Below are 27,039 nucleotides of genomic sequence, written 5' to 3'. Positions count from 1 at the left end.
GTGTGTGTGTGTTTTGCTGTTTTTCCTCCTTTTGTCCTGCAGGGAAAAAAATGCCATTTTCGGTCCATGTGGTGATAACGCTGTTACACAGCGAAGACAGAGCAAAAACACACACACCACACACACACCACACACACGCAGAGACATTTATACAAGAATCATTCTGCCATATAAATTTGTTACTTTCCAATAGATAAATTTGTAAAGAAAGTAAGTAATTTAAACTAATTAGTTAAAAAAAAAAACAGATAATTTTGTGAACAATATTTCCACTTTTTGGATTTATATTAAAAACGTTAAATATTAACATAGAAACATAAATTTAGAATGATATCTACTTTACAACAGTTAGTTTTCAGACAAAAAAGATTATATAAAGGAGTTAAAACAATCTACGTTCATCACTTCAGTGTAGTGACAAGTCGCAATAAACAAAAATCAATCATTTTAATTTAGTAAGTTTTTGCTAAATGAACTTTCTATTCTCAGAAGATAACGTTATGTAGAGTAATTAATAGGTAGTAAAAAGAGGTGCGTTATTGTTTGTGTAAGGATGTAACCAGCAGCGCTTCGTACTTAACAGTGTTAAAAACCATTTTAAATAATTAATCCAAGTATGTAAGTATATATAAACAGAATAGTCCTTCATCTGAGTAATTATTGTATTATTGGATCTGAGATTTTACTTTGATTGGCACATTTACATCTCTGTTATTACATCTCGGGGCTTGTACACCACGAGAGGACGTACCAGAGAGAAAGAGCTTCAGGTTTATGGCGATGGTTAGTGAGTGTCAGCGTGAGGGATTTAGAGAAGATCGACGGTCAAAGTGAGAAACAGCAGGAAACTCTTTTAAAACTGCAGATCTCCTGCTGATAGTGAAATAAAAAACATGGCATCATGCAGAGACAAGCTAATGCACACACACACACGCACACACACACGCACACACGGATTTGTGGTCTGACATTGAAAATATCATCAACACCACAACAGACCCGAACGAAGACGAGCCGAGGGCCGACTGAGCATTTTGTAATAAAGCTGAAAAATATTTAACTTTCCTCCAAGAAGTTCCTGCGAACAAAAGGTGTTGAAGGTCGTTTTACATCATTAATATTCATGACTTCATTAGCCACAAAAAAACATCGCCCACATATGGGCGCGTGTGTGACTTCCTGCTACTTCCTGCATAATTATTCACATTTAAAACACCTCGTCACAATCAGGAGAAAAACACACACACACACACACACACTGACTTTACAAGATGACCGAACAGCAGGCTGGAATTTAAAGGAAGGATTTATTTATTTACTACGCTGATGTCTAGGTGTCTGAACATTACCTAGAAATACGGTGCATTTTAATATGGAGTTAACAAAGATATGAAATTGATTAGCGTTAGAATTTTGCGTGTTTAAAGTAGCAGTTTACAGGAAATAAAAATGAACACAAGCCTCAGGCACAGAACATCTCCACTCCGAAAGACTACACTTGAAATAAGCAGAACATGTGTGTTATCAGTGAGTCTCCACCCACTGAGACTGCCCCCAACTCCAACTGGCACGTTTCACCTGGCTCCGCCCATTTGCTTCCAGTTACACAAAGTCTGGTCTGATTGGTCAGAAGGTGTTGATTAGTTTTCTTTAACAGCAGCTCTGTCAGTAGTGCAGCTGCAAATCACAGGTTTATATTAATGCACTCGTTCTAATACGTTATTGTTTCTATAGTAACAGCTCATTCACAGGGACGTGTGCAGCGCACGCTCCACATGGTTTTATGTAAGAAGACATTTAATTATTTAACATTTATGGAAGGAGTCTCCAGTGTCAGCACTTCAGGACAGAGGAGTTTACGCTTTGCAGTTTCTTAGTAACTAGAAATGACAAGCTGCATGTCTCTCGCTTGTAATAACTGCATCAAGCCGGTGATCCACTGACATCACCGAACTGCTGCATTCTTCTTCTGTGTTGCTTTTCCAGGTTTGTAGCAGCAGCTTCTTTCAATTGTTGTTAGTTTTGGGGGGTTTCTCCCTTCAGTCTCCTCTTCAGGAGGTGAAATGCTGCTCAGTTGGGTTAAGGTCTGCTGATGGACTTGGCCAGTCTAAAACCTTCCACTTTTCCCCTGATGAAGTGCTTTGTTGTGTTGCGGTGTGTTTTGGGTCGTTGTCTTGCTGCATGATGAAGTTCCTCCCAATTAGACTGGATGCATTTCTCTGTAAATTGGCCGACAGAATGTTTCTGTAGATTTCTGAATTCATTCTGCTGCTACCATCATGAGCTCCATCATCAATAAAGATTAGTGAGTCTGTTCCAGAAGCAGCCATGCAAGCCCAAGCCATGACACTACCTCCACCATGCTTGAACAATGAGCTTGTATGTTTTGGATCATGAGCAGATCCTTTCTTTCTCCACACTTTGGTCTTTCCATCACTTTGGTAGAGGTTCGTCTTAGTTCCAGAACTTTTGTGGATCATCTCTGTATTTCTTTGTGAATTCCAGTCTGGCCTTCTTACTGCTGATGAGAGGTTTGTATCTTGTGGTATGGCCTCTAAATTGCTGCCCTCTAAGTCTTCTATGATTGTGATACCTTCACTCCTGCCCTGTGGAGGTTGTTGGTGGTGATCACTGACTGTTTCTTCACAGCTCTCACAATGTTTCTGTCATCAACTGCTGATGTTTTCCTTGGCCGACCTGTTCCATGTCTGGTTATTAGTACACCAGTGGTTTCTTTCTTTTTCAGGACATTCCAAATTGTTGTATTGTTAGCTATTCCCAATGCTTGTGCAATGGCTCTGATTGATTCCTCCTCTTTTCTCAGCTTCAAAATGATTTACTTTTCTCTCATAGACAGCTCTCTGGTCTTCATGTTGGTTTATCCTTTTTAACAACAAATGCAGTCTTCACAGGTGAAACCCAGAGCTCACACCAAGAGTAGATATTCAGAGCTATTAACTGTTTAAACAATCTAACAATCTAACAGGACACAACTATTTTTCATCACTTGAAAAATGGGTGGCTTCAAACCAAAGGTGCCATGTTCTGAGTTGTTTAACACGTTTAGATGTAAATATCAGAAAACAAAAGAGGAAATTCTTTTCTCACATTCATCTCAAACTCAAATGTCTTTAGTACATAGCAAAAACCAATGACAATGGCTGTTCTGTTCCAGTTCTTTCAGAGAGGACTGCATAAATATAAGTAAAGCTGCACTACTGTCAGAACTTCCGTTATAGAAAATTAATCAACACCTTCAGACCAATCACAATCCAAGGTTCAACAGTAGTGTGGTATAAGCTACAATACTGCACATTTATGTTATTTTCTCACTAACGTTAACAGAATTTATAACTTTTTTTTAATCTTTGTCTGGGACCAAGACACTAATGAATTGTCCTCAGTCAGTGTGAATGTTTATATTCTCTTCCACTATTTCCTATTTTCCGTGACACATTGCATTCATCACTCTCAAGTTTCTGGCATCTGTTAAATGATTCAGATAAAACACACATGACTAAGTCCAACATTATGATCAAATGTGACATGGTCAATATATTGGATGTCATTTCTAATGACAGAAGAGTGGAGAAATGAAGAGATGAGCGAACATTGGCCGATTGAAGTGTAATGCAGTGTCCAAATCCATTAGCTTTTCCCTCTTTCAGTTACTTTAACATTGAGAGCATTTAATTTGAGAGAAGACAAGGGTGTTAAATGTGTTTCAGTGGAGCAGGAATTTAAGTTGGGACCAGAGTGTGTGTTCTTGAAACTGGCCCAAAGTTCTCCTGTTTAATTATTGCCCAGTGTTTCGCTGATAAATAATTAAATACAGTCTCTTGCACAAGCCAAACTACCCTCAAAATACCCCTTAACCAAAATACCATCAGAATAGCTCCATATCTCCAAACTACCCTCAGTATACCCCAGGTTCAAACTACTCCATCCTCAAAATATCCCCTATAGCCAAACCCTCAAAATGCTTTGCATTCTAAAATAATCTTTAAAATACCAAGCATTCCCAAAATGTCCTCCATACCCAGACTACCCTTAATATATCCCAGATAGAGAGATAGATAGATAGATAGATAGATAGATCACTTTATTCATCCAGAGGGAAATTCACCAAGAAATAGATAATATACTAAGAATAATTTAACATTATGAATGAAATAAGAATAAGTATATAAAAAGGATACAGTGTAAGAGTGTGATGTGGGAGTGCAGTGGGGTGAAAACACTGTAGATATCATCAGCAGAAGTCTTAAAGTGGCACTGCAGTGCAAACATGATAAACAGTGTATAGATGTAAACAGTGATAAAATGAACAGAGATATACAGTATTGTATAGAGTGAATAAGAGAAAAGGAAAGAAAAGGAAAAAAATGAATAAAAATAAAGTGGCAGTACATATGGATATGGATATGGATATGGATATAAAGAGTGGATGGTGGTAATGTTCAACTATTTTCCATTGAGCTTATATTAAGTCTGGCTCAGTGTAAAATAGTGTCCCAGCACAGTGATGATCTGTTGTACAGTGTGATCGCTGTTGGTACAAATGACCTCCTGTATGGCTCCTTTCTACAGCGGAGCTGAATGAGTCTTCTACTACAGGAGCTCAGCTGTTTAACCAGTAGGTCATGGATTGGAAGCTATTTGTTGTCCAGAACGGCTGTGAGTTTATTGAGTGTCCTCTCAAGACCGAGCCGGACTTCTTGATTAATTTGTCGAGTTTTTTTGCATCTCCAGCTCTGATGCCGCCTCCCCAGCATACTGACCGCACTGGCTACCAAAGACTGGTAGAAGATCTCTAACATCTTGCTGAAAATGTTAAAGGATGTGAACATCCTCAGAAAGTAGAATCTGCTCATTCCTTTCCTGTACACACCCTCTGATTTGACCTTCCAGTCCAGCTTGTTGTCGAGATGGACACCAAGGTATCTGTAGGTGTCAACCAGCTCGACGTCCTGACCCCTGATGGTAATGGGGCTGGTTGTGGTCCTCCTCCTCCTGTACTTCACCACCATCTCCTTGGTCTTGGCCACACTGAGGAGCAGATGGTTCTTCCCCCACCACTCCACAAAGTTGTTGATCAAGTCCCTGTACTCTTCTTCATGTCCATCCCTGATGTACCCAACCACCATAGAGTTATCAAAAAATGTCTGAAGATGGCAGAGATCCAGGGTGTGTGACCCAGAAGTTCATGGGTGTGTTCACCTGCATTCTTCTCATCTTCTGTCTCAGCAGGAGACATTGGATGGTATTAAATGCACTTGAGAAATCAAAGAAAGTGATTCTCACTGTGGTGTTATTGTAGACTGTACAGGAGTGGGCTTTTTTCAGTAGATACATGTAGATACAGTAGGTCCAGAAAAGAGCTGACCTGAGGTCTGAGATGGACCAGCACTAGTCTCTCCAGGCCCTTCATTATGTCTGATGCGAGGGATACTGGTCTGTAATCATTCAGGGAGGATGGAGTTACCCTTTAAAAAAGGAGGCCCCACCTCGCAACTTACTTTGTAAACCATCTATTGTGTGTGTAGTAATATCACATCCGTCACAGACAGACTGCTGGCTTTGAGGAAGCGGCACGAGTGTTGTGGTGCGAGTGTTGTGGCGCGAGTGTTGTGGCGCGAGTGTTGTGGCGCGGGCGTTGTGGCGCGGGCGTTGTGGCGCGAGTGTTGTAATGTGTTTACGGTGAACAGGTCATGTTCAGAGCCAGTGTGTATCAACAGGAACAGCAGTCTGGGGAGTGCCTGGTCTTTTCCTCACTGCCTGGTGTGATTTATTATTTTATTGATGGTGGTGTCAGTGTGGGAGCTGCAGCAGTTTAATCTCTCAATTAATAAAGTCTCCTGGTGCTCACAAGTCTCTCTGTCTCTATCCATTGCTTTGATTTCTGTATTTATTAACTCTTCTGAAAAGTGAGTTTTCTAGCGCCTGGAAAAATATTAATGTTTGTATGAATAATTTGTGACCTTGCAATGTCTATTGTGTTACATCTGTGTTTTTATTGTGTTTGACTAAAGTGTGTTTATTGTAGACAGTGTGGACTTTTTTTATTTGTAAAGAGACACTTATTGATGTGTTATTCTCAGAAGCAAAACAGGACTATTCTGACTTGGCCCAAGTGCACAGATTTGGACTCTTAGGGCCAATTTGGAGTTTAGAGTCAGTGAATTAAGTCCTAATGTTATGTAAATATCTGCATGAGGAACGTTACTTGTATTCGGAATCAGGCTACACAGCTGCTTAAGTAGATTTTTGAGGGGCTTTAAATTCAGATTATTAATATCTGTGTAGTTCATGCAGATATTTCTTGAGTAGAAATGTCTAGACCACCACCTTTTAAACATTTACATTTATGGCATTTGGCAGAAGCTCTTATCCAGAGCGACTTACAAAAGTGCTTTGAAGTCAATCAAAAATACATTTTGATGCTGGCTCACTAGGTCACAAACTAGGAATACCATTTATTTATTTATTTTGGTTTTGTAAGTGCTAACTTAAGTACTTTAAACACAAGCACTCACCTTAAAAATGGGAAAAAATCAGGGAAAGAAAATGCTGACTCAAGAAAAAAAAACACTTTTTCATTTGCTGCCAAATGTAATATGACATAAAAGCAAGAGATGATTTAAAAATGAAAAAAAAAGACTAATATGATGATGTATGAGTGATAAGATGGGGGATATTGCCAGTATATGGATATATCAGTGCATGAATAGTCCTAGTTGTAATTATCACATTAATCACTGCACATTTGATTTAATTCAACAACATAGCTTCCATACTTATGCGCTGTGGAATAATAAACTAGCACCTGATCCAGCGCTCTCCTGTAAAGAAAACGTGCCCACAGTTTGAAGGATAAGCTGACCAAGCACTTATCTATGGCATAAAGTTCATTCATAATTTTATCCATAAAATATTCAGTCCTTGATGTAACCAATGTCTCTATTTAAGATGCATCTCCTCTGATAACCTCAGAATTGCACGCAGCTGAGACGCGACTCTGCTTCACTCAAACTCCATTCATGTGTGCATAACTCTCGCATAACTTCTGAATAATGCTTTAAGTCTGTAGTTTCATCTGAGGACTGAATCTGTGCGATTTCAGCGTTCTCACTGTGCACGCGACTCAATTTCAAATACCGCCCTTAGTACTGAACACAGGATATATTTAGGATATAATATTTTTGTAGGTTTTTTAAGAAACCTACAAAACAGTACACTACATTCATCAACAGATTATTTTTCAGCTCTAACATTTCCTCCTGTGTGAGAAGTTAATATTGTGTGATTTTCAGACCGTGACGCTCTTAAGTAATGTAGCGTGGGTTTAATGATGGATTTGTTTCTGCTGTTCATCAGTAAGCTCTCAGCTCTAATGTCATATTCACTGAGGCACGTCGAGGTTTAAACGCCTCCATCCATCAGCGTTAGAGGTCTGGATCAGAAGCACCACAGGAGGCCCGTTACGGATCGATATTAAAGCCCATTAAAGCCGTGGAGGCTCAGTGCTCTCTTCTGTAACAGAGATAATTCAGTTTAGAAAAGCCTCTTACTATTTCTGGCCTTTTTCTCTCTCCTGAGATTTTCCTTCACTTCTTATGGATTGTAATATAATTGAGGTGACACGTTGTGTGTGAACTCTAATAGGTAAGCTCATTATAAAACTGTAATCTGAAGTTAACACTCGGATGCAAGCTCCTATAATTGGGCGCAAGTGATAATAAGGAGGAAACGAGGGAGAGAGAGAATGAGAAGAGACAAGAGGAAAGGAATGAGGAAGTGAAGATGAAGTAACACAATGTTATTCTGTTGAACCACAAATACTGATTTTCACAGCTTTATCACACCGGCTTGTTAATTACCCAATTAACGAGTAATGCACATTTGTGTGAAACAGCAGAAAAAAATGTATTAATGACACTGAGAGTGATTAGAAGAACGAAGCACCTATAGAAGAATATTTACTTGAATGATTCTGTTAATGAATCTGTGTCAAAAAGGATAAAATCGCTGATGCTGATTAATCAGTGTGAACACACACACACACACACACACACTCCAAACAGCATCATCTGAACAGATATTTTGACAACTTTAACCGCGTTTCTATGTGGTTTAATATCTAAATAAAATCCAAATTTCTGGTCATTCAAATCAGTTTATGAAAGCCAAATTGCATCTAATGTTTTTCCATCATTTCTTACACAGCACTTCCTGACACTGGGAGTTTCAAACAATAATAATGGACAAAATGCAGAATAAAGGCATCAGGGCTTGATAGTACCTAAACCCAGAGCAACAAGGGCACAGCCTTTCTCCAATTCAATACATATACATCTCTTTTAATAGTAGACATTGTCACAAAGCAGCTTTACAGAAACCCTGATGTAGATACAGATCCAGATTGGGTTGGCAGATTAGAATGGCTGTTTTCAAAACTATCCCAAATGAGTTTACTTCATTTTTCCGAGCACCTGGGTGGTTTCCTCCAGAACTAGTGGAGATTTCCCATGTGCTTGTTTCCTTCCCGAATACAGATAGACATGTTTTCACCAGCTTGTAGATTCGTAATGGTCTGTAACAGGAATAACGTGATGGCCCACCCACAGCAGTTTTCATGTGATGTTTTATTTACAGTGCACAAGAGGTAGAAATCTCCTGCAATAGCAAGGCTATCTACAAGTGTACCAAAAAGAACAAAACAAAAGAAATAAATGTAAATAAAATGTAAATAGTTATACACAGACCTTCAGTAATGTTATTCGTATTGGTTTGGAGCTCCTTCTTATAGCCCAAGCCCCTCCCCTCTGAGCCAAAGCGTCTTTACAGGTATGTATAACCTGGCATAAACATATATACTACATTTATATACAATATGAATAATAAATAACCCCCATATATTCAATATGTAATAAAAACAATAATAGTTAACAACACGAATACCAATATACTTCACGTTATATTATATACACATATATAACAGGTATATTCCTGTCGTCACGGCACCGACACCCAGCAAAACACAGAACATAAACAAAACCCAACAGAATACACAGATAAGTATGAATATATATATATAAATAAATAAATACATGAAACAAAACCTGGCATGTGTGTGTGTGTGTTTGTTCCGTTAGGGTGTGAATAACTGTCGGGGTTATAGATGGAGTGTAAATGTTTGCGTGTACGAATCTCCATAACAATGAACAGGGGAATGTGAAATGGTTAACGTGTATAAAAGCCGGTGTTGCTTCAGCCAACAGTAACAACCCGCTCTGTCACACACCTGACCCTCACACCACATGCGTAACCTATAAAACAAGGATTACCAAACTTTTTGAGCAAATGACCTCAAATGCACATCATGAGTTTCGTATGACTATCCTACATTTTAACAAATACAAATCTTGCAAAGAAGACCATTGTTTTCAGTGCATATATATATATATATATATATACACTGTGTTTTTGCTGTGTTTTGGTTCTCCTCATTTTTTTTTACTGTCATTACTGACAGAGAACTTGGTCCATATTTATTGCTGAACTCCTACATGAGTGCAGCATGTCAGGATAGTGAAAAAGACTAAAATAGCACATACGCTCTTCATATAAATCGATTTCAATTAGATTCGCAAGTAACATCTCAAAATAGTAGCAGACAAAATCCACTATCCATAGAGTGATAAAACAAAAGAGGAGATAGTGAGTTTCTCTGATGACACCGTTTGTAAATCAAATGACCACATGTGCAGTCATGTCCCCTAATGAGGGAACACCTGCTAAAAAGATCCCTGCTATGTCACTGCATGTCTCTGGGGGAGAAAAGGAGAGGATGAGTTTAGTGTCATCAGCATAGCAGTGGTATGGAAACCCATGTGAGGATCTGACCTTACTGAGAGAGTGGGTATAGAGGTCACGACCTCACTGAGAGAGCAAGTATAGAAGACACATCCTCACTGAGGGAGTGGGTGGAGAGGACACGACCTCGCTAAGGGAGCAAGTATAGAAGACACGACCTCGCTGAGGGAGTGGGTACAGAGGACACAACCTCGCCAGGGGAGCAGGTATAAAGGACACGACCTCAACAAGAGAGCAGGTATAAAGGACACGACCTCAACAAGAGAGCAGGTATAAAGGACACGACCTCGCCAAGAGAGCAGGTATAAAGGACACGACCTCGCCAGGGGAGCAGGTATAAAGGACACAACCTCAACAAGAGAGCAGGTATAAAGGACACGACCTCGCCAAGAGAGCAGGTATAAAGGACACGACCTCGCCAGGGGAGCAGGTATAAAGGACACAACCTCAACAAGAGAGCAGGTATAAAGGACACGACCTCGCCAAGAGAGCAGGTATAAAGGACACGACCTCGCCAGGGGAGCAGGGATAAAGGACATGACCTCGCCAAGGGAGCAGGTATAAAGGACACGACCTCGCCAAGAGAGCAGGTATAAAGGACACGACCTCGCCAAGAGAGCAGGTATAAAGGACACGACCTCGCCAAGAGAGCAGGTATAAAGGACACAACCTCAACAAGAGAGCAGGTATAAAGGACACAACCTCGCCAAGGGAGCAGGTATAAAGGACACGACCTCAACAAGAGAGCAGGTATAAAGGACATGACCTCGCCAAGGGAGCAGGTATAAAGGACACGACCTCGCCAAGAGAGCAGGTATAAAGGACACGACCTCAACAAGAGAGCAGGTATAAAGGACACGACCTCGCCAAGAGAGCAGGTATAAAGGACACGACCTCGCCAAGAGAGCAGGTATAAAGGACACAACCTCAACAAGAGAGCAGGTATAAAGGACACAACCTCGCCAAGGGAGCAGGTATAAAAGACACAACCTCAACAAGAGAGCAGGTATAAAGGACACGACCTCGCCAAGGGAGCAGGTATAAAGGACACGACCTCGCCAAGGGAGCAGGTATAAAGGACACGACCTCGCCAAGAGAGCAGGTATAAAGGACACGACCTCGCCAAGAGAGCAGGTATAAAGGACACGACCTCGCCAAGAGAGCAGGTATAAAGGACACGACCTCGCCAGGGGAGCAGGTATAAAGGACACGACCTCAACAAGAGAGCAGGTATAAAGGACACGACCTCAACAAGAGAGCAGGTATAAAGGACACGACCTCGCCAAGGGAGCAGGTATAAAGGACACAACCTCGCCAAGAGAGCAGGTATAAAGGACACGACCTCGCCAGGGGAGCAGGTATAAAGGACACGACCTCAACAAGAGAGCAGGTATAAAGGACACGACCTCAACAAGAGAGCAGGTATAAAGGACACGACCTCGCCAAGAGAGCAGGTATAAAGGACACGACCTCGCCAAGAGAGCAGGTATAAAGGACACAACCTCAACAAGAGAGCAGGTATAAAGGACACAACCTCGCCAAGGGAGCAGGTATAAAGGACACGACCTCAACAAGAGAGCAGGTATAAAGGACATGACCTCGCCAAGGGAGCAGGTATAAAGGACACGACCTCGCCAAGAGAGCAGGTATAAAGGACACGACCTCAACAAGAGAGCAGGTATAAAGGACACGACCTCGCCAAGAGAGCAGGTATAAAGGACACGACCTCGCCAAGAGAGCAGGTATAAAGGACACAACCTCAACAAGAGAGCAGGTATAAAGGACACAACCTCGCCAAGGGAGCAGGTATAAAAGACACAACCTCAACAAGAGAGCAGGTATAAAGGACACGACCTCGCCAAGGGAGCAGGTATAAAGGACACGACCTCGCCAAGGGAGCAGGTATAAAGGACACGACCTCGCCAAGAGAGCAGGTATAAAGGACACGACCTCGCCAAGAGAGCAGGTATAAAGGACACGACCTCGCCAAGAGAGCAGGTATAAAGGACACGACCTCGCCAGGGGAGCAGGTATAAAGGACACGACCTCAACAAGAGAGCAGGTATAAAGGACACGACCTCGCCAAGAGAGCAGGTATAAAGGACACGACCTCGCCAAGAGAGCAGGTATAAAGGACACGACCTCGCCAAGAGAGCAGGTATAAAGGACACGACCTCGCCAGGGGAGCAGGTATAAAGGACACGACCTCGCCAAGGGAGCAGGTATAAAGGACACGACCTCGCCAAGGGAGCAGGTATAAAGGACACGACCTCGCCAAGAGAGCAGGTATTAAGGACACAACCTCGCCAAGGGAGGGAGTATAGAGGACGTGACCTTGCCGAAAGAGCGGGTACAGGGAGAACAGAAGAGGATCAAAAATTGAGGCTTGTGGAGAGTCTGCATACAGCAGATGTGCATCTCCTCCAAATACATATAATCTCATTTTTCATCATAAAATTGGTGCGTAAAAGAATCTGCCATTCTGTGATGCTTGCATTTGATCAATTAACTTTCAATTTCTCTCTCTTTCTTTCTCTCTCTCCTTCATCCCGTCATCTTAATCTGTCTGCATCCTCCTCCGTGCTCACAACTGTAAAACACAGTGTGTATCGATAAACATCACACTTTTCATAAATTACACACACACACTCTAAGACATAGAGTGAAAAACGAGTGTGATGAAGAGCTGAAATACGTTTGCTAATCCATTTCTCAGCTCAGTTCCGTCTGTCTCGATTCAGCGAGAGTGATTATGAGGAGCAGAGGAGCGAGTAATGAAGACAGGAAGTTGCTTTTATGCAATTCACTGCTTTAAGGGTTTAAACACTTCAGTGGTGAATGAAACTGAACATTTCAAGCAGCTTTTCTGAGTGGAAACAGATTTTGATTTTTAAAGAAGTCTTTTATGATTCCTCCTGAGAAAAAGCAGGATTACGATCTTCAGAATTAGCGTAATTAAGTCTTTAGGATTATGCGCATGACTGCAATGTGTAGATTTGTGCTGTTATCCTTATAATCGCTAACGTGCAACAGTTAAAGCAATTCTCTTTTTTCTGGTGGCTCTGTCAGATAGTCTAAATATAGTGGATGGCTCCTTCCCAGAACGAGTCACACAGTGCTGGACAAACAAACAGACGAGGTGTGTCAGAGAGCAAGTGTAATTATGCTGTTATTTATCACCCACAGTGCTGAATAAACATGGAGCTGAGGTTTAGACTCTGCAATCAGATTTGTGATTAAAGTGATACAGTGTCTGTAATTATGCTGATTCTGAGAAACAGAAAATTAAATTCAGGATGCAATCAAGGGAGCTCTGCAGGTAGGAGTACAGCAAGGCTAAAATAATAGGTTTTTTCTACACAGCATGAGCTAAATGTCACATCAGAATTCAGACCTCAGACATAACTACAGACTTAAGAACTCAAAATAATGAATTAAGAGTGTGATAAAATAGTATATATCCATGCACACATTAGGATTTCATGACCTCGATTTAGTATCTCATGGCTCTCAGAGCACGATATGAAAGAAAATAAAATGTGAAATAACAGGATGTGCTGGATCAAGTGCTATTTTATGCACTGCTGAGTAATGAATACAGAAGCCATTTTGTTAAATTAAACAGAATTTCCAGTGATTATACATTAGACGGTGATAATTATTACACCGTCTCGGACAGTTCTACTCAAGAAAAATCTAGCATCCTCGGAGGTGTGAACTACATGCAGGTGATTTTAATCATCTGAATGTGGAGCTTACGCAGCTGCGTAACCCGACTCTGAATACGAGGAACTTTTCCCACATAAATATTGCTGTAAATTTTGGACTTAATATGGATGTGACTCTCAGCATTAAGGACAAGACTATAACACTGAGACTCCAGCTGTTTTTTTATTCTCACCGTTATGAATAAACTTAAAATACTTTCTGAGTGGATGCTAAGATTAAAATCTTTATAAAAATAACAATATTCATAGAGTACTGGACACAACCTCTAACTTTTACAACACATATAAAACACATACCATAAAAAATACTTAGTTAACAAATATGTGCTTGCTAGTGTTAATGAACCTGAACTTTATTACCCTACATTATCATTTAAATGTTCAAACACCAGCCTCGAATAGACATCTGGGTTTTTTTTTAATGCTTAGTAAACAATCAGCTCTTTTGGTTAATTAGCACTTTAATTTCCCATCCCCAAAGTCCTCATTAAAATCATCTGAACCAGTTTCAGACGCTAGCTGGCTGGAATCCAATCACAGTGGCAAACAAGCTCTGTGATAAATCCTGTTTCAGCTCCTGGGTATCTCTCCCTCTGTCTCTGTCGCTGGTTTTATGATGGAGAGCAGTTTCTCTACTTACTGTTAAACAGAAATACAAGGAAATTACAAGAAAACAAATTATAACACAAACAAGTTATATTGATCAGTAAACAGTTAAACAACAAATTTAAAAAAAAAATCAAATCACAATTTGCCTTTGTGTTTAAAACTGCATGAATTCTCTAAGGTTTGCTGTGGTGCAGTTTTCTGAGGAAATTAGCTGCTACATTTCTTCTGTCTGTTTAACTAAAATCTCACACCTCCTTGATGAACACATAGAGATTTTAAATTAGAAACATGGTCTGGTTCTCAATACGGTCTAGTGCTTAATCAAAATAATTACTCTGTAACATTTTCTTTTTTACTTCCAAACTAATGCAGAAGGTGTAAAATAGGCAAATTTCAGACAAATTCTATATTTAAAAAAAAAAAAGTGTAGTGTTGTTTTCACACTTGAGTTTTTCTCTGGACTCGGCGCTGGTTGCTCTGAGAGTCTGGTACAGTTTGGTGAAGTGTGAAAGCTGGTTTTGAGCCGATCACTGGCCCTCTAGAAATAGGTGGCGTGGGGCTCGCTGGGATTGGCTCAACTTGTCATGATACTTCTTGTTTCAGGTTTTGGGATGGAGGGGAAAGAGTTGTTATGGTCAGTGGAGGAGATGAAATGCCTTACTGTTATGTAAACCAGGACTTCCACAGGACTGGAGCACTGTAATTAGTGCAGCTTTGTGGTGGGAGTGCTTGCACTGAGAACATTCTGCATGACTGAAAATTATGCATAATGTTTCATTTGCAGGTTTTCCTGCGCGATGACACGCCATGCAATGTTGATACCAAAGAAAAATACATAAAAAAAAAAATGCTGGGGTGGCGTGACACGTCTTGGCATGAAGCAGAGTTACTTTTTCCACCTGCAAGTGGATTATATTTGTATAATAGCAAGTCATGAAGTGTTTTATTTCTCCACAGCAATTTGCCAACAATTACAATTTTTATTCATTACAGAACGACATCACTCTTTTTATTTGTTTATAGTTACAGATAGTAGTTATTTAGTTAGTTAGTTCCTGTCCTCTCTTACATTATAGCAGCTATAAACAGTCGTTCCCTCACCAGCCTTTCTCTCTCTCTCTCTCTCTCTCTCTCTCTCTCTGTGTTTCTTTCTCTCTAACTCTCTCTCTCTTTTCTTTCTCTTGCTAATAAAATGAAAAAAGTCCAGCTTGTCATATTACCAAGAAACCACAAAGCGTAAACTCCTCTGTCCTGAAAATGTCGGAAAAACTTTACCTATGATTCTTACAAAGCACTTACACTGTGTTAAATATGTTAAAAAAAACAAATAAATTAAAAAAAGTCTCCTTACTGTCCTTACTGAAAATTTTAACATATCAACAATTATATGTTTTTCATTGTTAAATAACTACTTGTTTTTTTTTTTACCATCAGAGCTTCACACAAACTTTCTGATTTGAGACTTTAACCGCACTGGGGTAAAAATAAAACAGCAAAAGAATGACTCTACTGTCTTTCTAAGACAAAAGTGATGTATGGAATTACACACTCAATTCACAGTTTGGAAGGAAGTCTATGTGAAAACAAACCTGTGACCCGCCCAAACAAGCTCAGAATCGGACTCGAGTATTTGGGCCAAGTGTGAAAATGCCCTGGGACTTTCGCACTTTACTGTATGTTTAGTTAATGACGTGTGTGTAACAATAAATTACTGAATAATAAGGATCAGATCAGGAGAACATTGGATTAATGTTTGATAACTATGATAGCGGTATATTCATCATGTTCATGTTTAAAAAAAAAAAAGTCAATACAGTTGAAAAATAAGCAGTTGTGTAGAAACTGATGTCAAACCCTAATCACAGGGGAGGAAGTATGTGAGAGAATCATTTTTATTTCTTATATCAGGAGCAAAGTGTGAGATTTATTCAGCAACCAGCATCACGGCATGTGGAGTAAATAAACTAAACACAGAGAGAGTGATGAAGGGGAAAGAGGCAGAGGGAAGTGAAATAAAATATGAGAGAGAGAGAGAGAGAGACTCGACTTTAAACAAAACTTTGTTGATGCAAAAAAACATAAATTAGATAAAGCATTTCATCATAAGGGAAAAAAAACATGCAGTCATTTAAAAAATTAAATCAAAGCACATAAAACTGCACCCTGTCCCCAAAACACACAAAAATTATTCTGTAATGTGTGTATCATTTTATAAAAGACAAATTTAATTCTATGAGGGTCTTTAACATCAGATTAGCCTCTCGGGTTCCACTGCTTGCACCTTGTTTCTCCTTGTTTTCCAGATTGCTAGCTTTGCTTGACCTTTTATAAAACTACGCAGATAAACTTTGTCTCTGTGAGTCTGGACTGGATCCTGTCTCCGTTCTCAGTACACCTTATCGAATCCTGCTCTAGAAGAGGACCGGCACTCCTCGATGTTAAAGATCTTATCTGTTGTTAAATAGTGGTTCCTCTTTGATGCAGATATGTGGTTGTGTGTCTGTCCTGCTGAAATTTAGTACAGAGGACTAAGGTTTCAAAACAGTTTGATAGAGCAAAGTTGTTCCTAATAAGCTTTAGGTCTTGTATAAACAAATGTTTATATTAGCCCTGTAGAACAGTCTCTGGGCTGACTGTAGTCAGAAGGTCTTTACGCAAATGGACAAGTCTATTAACCCCTGACCTCCTTCCTGAACTGGAAGATAAAGATGCACAAATCCAGTGTTGTTCATTCCAGTAAAAATTCACCATTCTCCTCTTATAAGATAACCCATGGCTCCAGAACCGTGATCTTATGCCATGGCATGGAGGCATTCAGGTTGTTTCCCATCAGTACTCTTACCCTATAGGACAGCTGAGGCAGGACCCAAGTCCATTTAGACAACTTTGTGCTCACGTTCTCCACTGATCCCTCCCAATCTTTCTTCACATGTTCATCTGTTCCTAAGAACACCTCAAAGTGCTTCATACCAATTCATCTCTGAGAGAGAGAGAGTGAGAGAGAGAGAGAGAGAGAGAGATTGTGAATGAAGTTGACTTGAAGTCTATAAAAGTCCAGCAGCAGTTTTTGGTTCTTTCTTTTCTATCGTTTGAATATCAGAACTGCATTACACATTCATAACTCATAAGGTCTGTGCGTGTGTGTGTGTGTGTGTGTGTGTGTGTGTGTGTGTGTGTGTGTGTGTTTGGGACATATGGCTCATGCTGAAGGTGTCTGAAATATTAAAGTGTTGTGTCAGCAAGGGCAAGAGCACAGCAGGTGGACCAATCAACCGGACCGAGACACACACACCTAACCCAACTAACACAATTACACTATAAAATGGGTGTGAGGTACTATATCTGGCAAAAACTCAACAAACAAATCAGATTTTGTGTGAAACCCAAAAGTCAACATCAAAGATATGCTTATCAAACACACTGAGTCATGACAGATGATATCTCCAGACGATGATCATAGTCCCAGATGTCCTCATGTCCAGCATAACGCAGACGTTTGACTCATTCCTCCTCCTGTGCGGCTCGGATAATCCTCTCTCTATGAGATTCCCACAAGATACGGCACAGAGACACACTTTCTTTTTTTTTTTCTGTTTTGTTCATCTGGGTGTGAGGGAATGTAGTGGTTTAAGCGCTGCTTAATCATTAAGGCTGTATTCAGAGTAACATAAGTCCAAAAGTTGTGGAAAGTTCCTTGTCTTCAGAGTCAGGTTACACAGGCGTGTAAATGGATTTAGAGCCATTCAGATTATTAAAATCATCTGTTTGTAGTTCACGCCTCGAAATCAATGCTCTGACATCCTCTAAAAGCCCACAGACCTCGCCAGTGCTGCAAGAATACAAAATCATGCTCAAGATCCTATCAAATACTTGGGCGCCTCTGGTCCACACTGTAAGGCCACACGAAGCCCTGCCTCCACAGCAAGACACGACCAGGATCTACTAACAATTCCTGGCTCCTATTGAGAATACTGAGATCACTGACTGCAACCGTCATAGTGGCTCCTTGAGCCTCTTAGAACTAGGAGCTGACAGCGATGAGTCATGAGCCTTCAGCTGAACCCTAGGCTCGATCAACAAGAACAACTTGTTCTCATCTCAGCAAAAGGGTTTTAGACCCTGACCCCTCTGGAAATGTGGGACCTTTTTTATGAAAAGTGGGATTGGTTCCCCATCAGAGAGGGATGGTCACCACAGACGCATCCATCAGCAGATTGGGAGCAGTGTGGTGTAATGGGGCATATGGATCCTCAATGCAAGGTCACAACACATCTGAATGCATCTTATGGTACTGGGCTACTGATCGGAATGTTGCAGGTTCAGATACCGCCACCGCCCAGCTGCCTCAGTGGTCAAGGCTCTGGCTTACTCATCAGAAAGCCTAAGCACCACCAAGCTGCCATGGTTGGGTCCTCCAGCAGGGCACTTAAACCTCTCTCTGGCCCAGCAGCACCGTATCATGGCTGACCCTGTGCTCTGAACCCGAAGTTCCTAACAAGCTGGGATATGAGAAGAAAGGAATTTCATTGTATTCTATATTTGACAAATAAAGGCATCTTCTTCTTCATCAACCAAGGACCAAGGGCTAAACCTCTTGTTCTTCCTACCTATTCTGAGACACTGTCATATCCTGATTGGTCCAGACAAGACGAGAGTGAAGCCTGGATCTAGGAAAAATTCACCATGCACGTTCTCCAAGGTCAGCATCGCCCCCTGGTGGTGTGAGTGCAGTGATCATCTCCGAACACTTTCCTAGTGGTGCTTGCTAGGTGAGTCTTTTCCTCAGGACCTTGTTGCAGGGGGGTGTCCAGGTGTTAAACACTGCCTCTGATTGTTGGTGAAACAAAACGCTAGTTACGAATTCTGTGAACAATGGATAACCACCAGAGTTCCCTGTCGTTTGGAACCGTCACTGAGCCAAGAGTATTTTTTGCAAATATTACATCAGCTTAGTGACTTCGTGGTTCGGTTTTAGCGTGCTGCACATACACACTAGAGCGATTATCCGTTGTTTATAGAACCACAGTTACATCCATACACAGCGTTTTGTGTTTTCAAAGACACACAAGGTCTCCCTGCCAACTATTTTTTACAAATAAGCACATTTTTTCTTATTCTCACACAAACACACACACACACACACATGCATCTTCATTTAGCTACTACTTTTTCTGGCATGTGGAGGAACCAAAGGACAAGTGTGTGTGTGTGTGTGTGTGTGTGTTTGTGTGTGTGTGTGTGAGTCAGCTCTTTTTAACTCTGTATTGATTTTATCACACTCAGCTTTCCATTTTAAGGCTGAATTAATGCAAGCACTGTCCTAAATGCCACATTCAGTTCTGCTGGGAGATTAAAGGAGGAAGGAAAGAGTGAGAGAGCAACAGAGGGATAGAGAGAGGAAGAGAGAGAGAGATGGAGAATGAGCGCCATTATTAAAGCTTATACTGCCCCCTGTTGATGAAAATATCATTAAGGATTTATTAATAGCCCTTTCTTTCACCTTTCATACAGCGAACACAGACGATAATAAAGTAATAGGAAATAAACCGCACTCATCACTGTTAATACTTTTAGACTGACCAATCAGATCCAAGGAGGCGGGGCTTACTGCAACAGAAATTATGGCTATCTTTGTTGTCTGCTGTCTGTCTGCTATACTGTCTGTCTCTTTATCTGTCTGTCTGTCTGTTAACCTGTCTGTCTCTTTATCTGTCTGTCTGCTAAACTGTCTGTCTTTTTATCTGTCTGTCTGCTAAACTGTCTGTCTCTTTGTCTGTCTGTCTGTTAACCTGTCTGTCTCTTTATCTGTCTGTCTGCTAAACTGTCTGTCTCTTTGTCTGTCTGTAAGTTAACCTGTCTGTCTCTTTATCTGTCTGTCTGCTAAACTGTCTGTCTCTTTATCTGTCTGTCTGTTAACCTGTCTGTCTCTTTATCTGTCTCTTTATCTGTCTATCTGCTAAACTGTCTGTCTCTTTGTCTGTCTGTCTGCTAAACTGTCTGTCTCTTTATCTTATCTGTTTGTTTGTCTCCCTTAACTCTCTGTGTGTCTGTCTCTTTATCTGTCTGTCTGTCTGTTAACCTGTCTGTCTCTTTATCTGTCTGTCTGCTAAACTGTCTGTCTCTTTATCTGTCTGTCTGTTAACCTGTCTGTCTCTTTATCTGTCTGTCTGCTAAACTGTCTGTCTCTTTATCTGTCTGTCTGTTAACCTGTCTGTCTCTTTATCTGTCTCTTTATCTGTCTATCTGCTAAACTGTCTGTCTCTTCGTCTGTCTGTCTACTAAACTGTCTGTCTCTTTATCTGTCTGTCTGCTAAACTGTGTCTCTTTGTCTGTCTGTCTGTCTTTCTGTCTGTTAACCTGTCTGTCTCTTTATCTGTCTGTCTGTTAACCTGTCTGTCTCTTTATCTGTCTGTCTGCTAAACTGTCTTTCGCTTTATCTGTCTGTCTGTCTCTATATCTGTCTGTCTCTATATCTGTCTGTCTGTCTCTTTATGTGTCTGTCTGTCTGTCTGTTAAACTGTCTTCCTCTTTACCTTTCTGTTTCTTTCTTTATGTCTGTCTTTCTATTCTGCATGTCAGTTTGTTAATCTGTCTCTTTACCTGTCTGACTTTATCTTTATCTCTCTGTTTCATTAGCTGTTTGTGTGTCTCTTCATCCTTCTGTTTGTCTTTTTATCTATCTGTCTGTCTCTTTATCTATCTGTGTCTCTTCATCTGTCTGTTTCTTTATCTGTCTGTCTGTCTCTTTATCGGTCTCTCTCTTATGTCAGTCTGTCTCTTTATCTGCCCCTTTAACTGTCTGCTTCTTTAACTTTCAGTATCTCCATCTCTCTGTCCCTTTATTTACCTGTCACTCTTTTTATATCAGTCTGTCTCTTTATTTCTTCTGTCTGTTTATCAGTCAGTAGTTCAGTAGTTTATCAGCTGACTGTAGAAACAGATTTTCCTGATTTCGACCTCTTTATAAATGATTTTATGTAATATAAACACACACACACACACACACACACACAGAGTGATATATAATCTGAGTTTTTTTTCAGCTCTGTCCTCTCTGTCCTGAAGGTGACGTTTTCTCATTCCTCCCTTCCTCTGTAACTGAAGCACAGGTATGAGATGAGGCGTGTGACACAGCGGCGTCTCAGCGTGAATAATGTGTTGGTATTTCTGCCCCACAGTTCGAGTCTCTACATCGCCTCCGTGACTTCTCATCTTCTCTCCTGTCAGAGAGCGCTGACTCACAGGAAGTGGAGCTCAGCGGGGTGTGGACTCCGTGTGTGTTTGTGCTTTTGTCCTCTATTAGAAATCTTTCAGACGGTGAGTTCCAGCATCAGAGCGCTGAACCATTTCACTGTTTCATTTAAAGCAGTGACACATGAACCACCGTTTCATCACACACTGACAGACGGAATGAGAAAAGCAATAAACTCCACTTTCCTCATGCACTTTGTGTATTTACTGATTTATTACGAGAGAGATTTACAGCACAGCAGCGACGCGTCTGAACTGTCAGCGGAGCTCATTTTCAGCAAATCTTACATCTCATGTCGCTTTACAGCTCCAGAACTCAGCACCGCTTTTCTTTAAGCTGTCAAAATGCCTTTCAAAAATATTATGTTTTTAATTTAGCATTTAATTGATAATACTGCTGCTTTTGAAACTATTATAGTGTTTAATTATTTTTAAAAATCTTGGAATTATTTTTTATTTATGTATTTCATTTTATTTTATATTTGAGTGCTATAAGTGTGTGCTTTATATCTGTCTGTCTCTCTACCTATTTAATTTTTTTTAATCTTTTATTTTATCCTGTGAATTCTGTTACATTATATTTTTATTATTTAAATTTTTACTTCTTGATTGTTCAGCACTTTAAGCTACCACATGTATAAAAAAATATAAAATGCTATATAAATAAAGTATATTTTAATTAATTACACTGTCTGTGTGTCTGTGTGTCTGTCTGTATAACTGTGTGTCTGTCTGTCTGTCTGTGTGTCTGTCTGTATAACTGTCTGACTGTGTGTCTGTGTAACTGTCTGTGTGTCTGTCTGTATGTCTGTCTGTCTGTCTGTGTGTCTGTGTAACTGTCTGTGTGTCTGTCTGTGTAACTGTCTGTCTGTGTAACTGTCTGTCTGTGTGTCTGTATAACTGTCTGTCTGTGTGTCTGGGTGTCTGTCTGTGTGTCTGTCTGTGTGTCTGTATAACTGTCTGTGTGTCTGTGTGTATGTATAACTGTCTGTCTGTGTGTCTGTATAACTGTCTGTGTGTCTGTCTGTGTGTCTGTCTGTGTAACTGTCTGTGTGTCTGTCTCTCTGTGTGTCTCTCTGTGTGTCTGTCTGTGTGTCTGTGTAACTGTCTGTGTGTCTGTCTGTCTGTATAACTGTCTGTCTGTGTGTCTGTGTGTCTGTCTGTATAACTGTCTATGTGTCTGTCTGTGTAACTGTCTGTCTGTCTGTCTGTCTGTATAACTGTCTGTCTGTCTGTCTGTATAACTGTCTGTGTGTCTGTGTGTCTGTCTGTGTGTCCGTGTAACTGTCTGTCTATGCGTCTGTCTCTCTGTGTGTCTGTGTAACTGTCTATGTGTCTGTGTGTCTGTGTAACTGTCTATGTGTCTGTCTGTGTGTCTGTCTGTCTGTATAACTGTCTGTGTGTCTGTGTAACTGTCTGTGTCTGTGTGTCTGTGTGTCTGTGTGTCTGTCTGTGTGTCTGTGTGTCTGTCTGTGTGTCTGTGTAACTGTCTGTCTGTCTGTGTGTCTGTGTGTCTGTGTAACTGTCTGTGTCTGTCTGTCTGTCTGTGTGTCTGTGTAACTGTCTGTCTATGTGTCTGTCTGTCTGTCTGTCTGTGTGTCTGTGTGTCTGTGTAACTGTCTATGTGTCTGTCTGTCTGTGTGTCTGTGTAACTGTCTATGTGTCTGTCTGTCTGTCTGTGTGTCTGTCTGTGTGTCTGTGTAACTGTCTGTCTATGTGTCTGTCTGTCTCTCTGTGTGTCTGTGTAACTGTCTGTCTATGTGTCTGTCTGTGTGTCTGTCTGTGTGACTGTCTGTGTAACTCTGTCTATGTGTCTGTCTGTGTGTCTGTCTGTGTGTCTGTGTAACTGTCTGTCTATGTGTCTGTCTGTCTGTCTGTGTGTCTGTGTGTCTGTGTAACTGTCTGTCTATGTGTCTGTCTGTCTGTCTGTGTGTCTGTGTGTCTGTGTAACTGTCTATGTGTCTGTGTGTCTGTGTGTCTGTGTAACTGTCTATGTGTCTGTCTGTCTGTGTCTGTCTGTCTGTGTAACTGTCTATGTGTCTGTGTGTCTGTGTGTCTGTGTAACTGTCTATGTGTCTGTCTGTCTGTGTCTGTCTGTCTGTGTAACTGTCTATGTGTCTGTCTGTCTGTGTGTCTGTCTGTCTGTATAACTGTCTGTATAACTGTCTGTATAACTGTCTGTGTAACTGTCTATGTGTCTGTGTAACTGTCTGTCTATGTGTCTGTGTGTGTGTCTGCAGGACAAATATGACATTATGGGGAGACAGATCACATACTGGCTTTGTGGGGACATTAGTATAACACGAACCCATTATTACAGACCTGATTTATATTAAAAATGATCATTTACACACACACACACACACACACACACACACACGCATACATTCTCTGGAAATATGACATTATGGAGACAGAGAAAGAAAGAAAGAAAGGTTAAAGCCTATGTTGTTTAATGACATCCTTGTGTGTGTGTGTGTGTGTGTGTGTGTGTGTGTGTGTGTGTGTTGCTGTGTTCAGTGTTAGTGTGCTTTCCTGACCCCGAGCGTGTGAGCTGTATTTAACCCTGATGTCACACTGCCCCCTGCTGGACACCTGCAGTACATCACCATTACCTTTATCACCATCTTAAATCACGCACTTCTGTGAGTTTAGTTAGATACTCTAAATACAAACAGCTGTTCTCATAAACTAACGCTATTTACATGCTAACTCCGCCCACTTTACTCATCAGACTCATTCAGCGATGGCAGAGTTTTGATATGAATTATTCAGGACTGTAATTAGCTGAATATTAGCCTTACTGTTGTATTAAACTCTTAAGAACTGATATTATCAATGAATAGACAGATTAATTTATTTTAGTGTAGTAACAATTTTCCATAAAACAACTCTAAACTTTAAAAGCAGAAAAGAGCAGATAACAGATCTGACACATAAATAGAATTTAATTTCTAACTGTACCTGAATTTTAAGTCATCATTAATATGTTAACAGACCCGATTACATTAATTTCATTACCAGTGAGACCGGACATTAAATTTCTGTCTTCATTTTCTCATGAGGGCGTGCTAACTTTTGCACTCGACTGTATCTACCTGACTATGCACATACAGTTATACTGTAGGATAGATAAGGATAAGGTGAGAATGTGTTGATGTAAATAAATGTATAAAAAGATTATACATTACACACTCTCTCTCTCTCACACACCCACACACACACACTTTCTCTCTCTCTCTCTCTCTCTCTCACACACACACACACACAGTGCAGTAAAATCTGTTTTTATTTTCTTTCTCATTCATCACAGTGTATCTCTGCACTCACAGGTTTTCTGCGTAAATGTGCCGAATGTGCAGAACAGGAACGCAGCGGAATGGGAAGGGCATGAGGTGAGACAGGTTTGAAAAAGAGCAGTGAGACAGGTTAAAGCAGCTCGCAGTGAGACAGGTTAAAGCATCTCGCAGTGAGACAGGTTTGAAAAAGAGCAGTGAGACAGGTTAACTCTGCGCCGTGAGACAGGTTAACTCCGCGCAGTGAGACAGGTTAACTCCGCGCAGTGAGACAGGTTAACTCCGTGCAGTGAGACAGGTTAACTCCGTGCAGTGAGACAGGTTAACTCTGAGCAGTGAGACAGGTTAACTCCGCGCAGTGAGACAGGTTAACGCCGCGCAGTGAGACAGGTTAACTCCATGCAGTGAGACAGGTTAACGCCACGCAGTGAGACAGGTTAACTCTGCGCAGTGAGACAGGTTAACTCTGCGCAGTGAGACAGGTTACGTACGTAACAGAGAGAATTACAGAGGTTTAATTATTTATATTTGTATTTATTTATTTATTCATTCAGTTATTGTTTTTTATATACAGTATTATATATGTATTCATTAATTTATTTATATTTAAGTGTACACCAGATCCATCTGTGAATCTAATCAACAAACTTAAGCAAGAGTTAACATTAATAAAAAACTGAATTATTTAAATGCTGTTCATATGTCATCTGCGTTATTTATTTAATTTATTAAATAAATAATTTAATTTCTTAAAGTGCTGACTGTCAACATCTGGATGATGTTCCTTACCCTCTCCTTACTCTCTCCTGACCCTGACCCTACCTTCTCCTTACCCTCTCCTTACCCTGACCCTACCTTCTCCTTACCCTCTCCTTACCCTCACCTTACCCTCTCCTTACCCTGACCTTACCCTCTCCTTACCCTCTCCTTACCCTGACCCTACCCTCTCCTTATCCTCTCCTTACCCTGACCTTACCCTCTCCTTATCCTCTCCTTACCCTGACCCTACCCTCACCTTACCCTCTCCTTACCCTCTCCTTACCCTGACCTTACCCTCTCCTTACCCTCTCCTTACCCTCACCTTACCCTCTCCTTACCCTGACCTTACCCTCTCCTTACCCTCTCCTTACCCTGACCCTACCCTCTCCTTATCCTCTCCTTACCCTGACCTTACCCTCTCCTTACCCTCTCCTTACCCTGACCTTACCCTCTCCTTACCCTCTCCTTACCCTGACCCCACCCTCTCCTTACCCTGACCCTACCCTCTCCTTACCCTCTCCTTACCCTGACCCTACCCTCTCCTTACCCTGACCTTACCCTGACCCTACCCTCTCCTTACCCTCTCCTTACCCTGACCCTACCCTCTCCTTATCCTCTCCTTACCCTCTCCTTACCCTGACCCTACCCTCTCCTTACCCTGACCTTACCCTGACCTTACCCTCTCCTTACCCTCTCCTTACCCTGACCCTACCCTCTCCTTATCCTCTCCTTACCCTCTCCTTACCCTGACCTTACCCTGACCCTACCCTCTCCTTACCCTCTCCTTACCCTGACCCTACCCTCTCCTTACCCTCTCCTTACCCTGACCCTACCTTCTCCTTACCCTCTCCTTACCCTCACCTTACCCTCTCCTTACCCTCTCCTTACCCTGACCTTACCCTCTCCTTACCCTCTCCTTACCCTCTCCTTACCCTCTCCTTACCCTGACCCTACCCTCTCCTTATCCTCTCCTTACCCTCTCCTTACCCTGACCCTACCCTCTCCTTATCCTCTCCTTACCCTCTCCTTACCCTCTCCTTACCCTGACCTTACCCTGACCCTACCCTCTCCTTATCCTCTCCTTACCCTCTCCTTACCCTGACCCTACCCTCTCCTTATCCTCTCCTTACCCTCTCCTTACCCTCTCCTTACCCTGACCTTATCCTGACCTTACCCTCTCCTTACCCTCTCCTTACCCTGACCCTACCCTCTCCTTACCCTCTCCTTACCCTCTCCTTACCCTGACCCTACCCTCTCCTTATCCTCTCCTTACCCTGACCTTACCCTCTCCTTATCCTCTCCTTACCCTCTCCTTACCCTGACCTTACCCTGACCCTACCCTCTCCTTACCCTCTCCTTACCCTGACCCTACCCTCTCCTTACCCTCTCCTTACCCTCTCCTTACCCTGACCCTACCCTCTCCTTACCCTCTCCTTACCCTGACCCTACCCTCTCCTTATCCTCTCCTTACCCTCTCCTTACCCTGACCCTACCCTCTCCTTACCCTCTCCTTACCCTCA

General features: G+C 41.3%; 1 long non-coding RNA gene across 1 annotated transcript in view; it reads left to right on the top strand.

Annotated features, from left to right (window-relative positions):
• Window positions 1-21,858, top strand: part of LOC128318413 (uncharacterized) — a 36,742-nt gene extending 14,884 nt beyond the window's left edge. Inside the window, exon 3 of the long non-coding RNA XR_008301802.1 lies at window positions 21,392-21,858. This is a non-coding gene — a long non-coding RNA (uncharacterized LOC128318413). The remainder of the gene's footprint in view (window positions 1-21,391) is intronic.
• Window positions 21,859-27,039: the final 5,181 nt, after the last annotated feature.

This window comes from Pangasianodon hypophthalmus, chromosome 5 (genome assembly GCF_027358585.1).
Source record: "Pangasianodon hypophthalmus isolate fPanHyp1 chromosome 5, fPanHyp1.pri, whole genome shotgun sequence".
In the NCBI taxonomy this organism is placed as follows: Eukaryota; Metazoa; Chordata; class Actinopteri; order Siluriformes; family Pangasiidae; genus Pangasianodon; species Pangasianodon hypophthalmus.
This window is presented reverse-complemented; position numbering and strand designations above follow the sequence as displayed.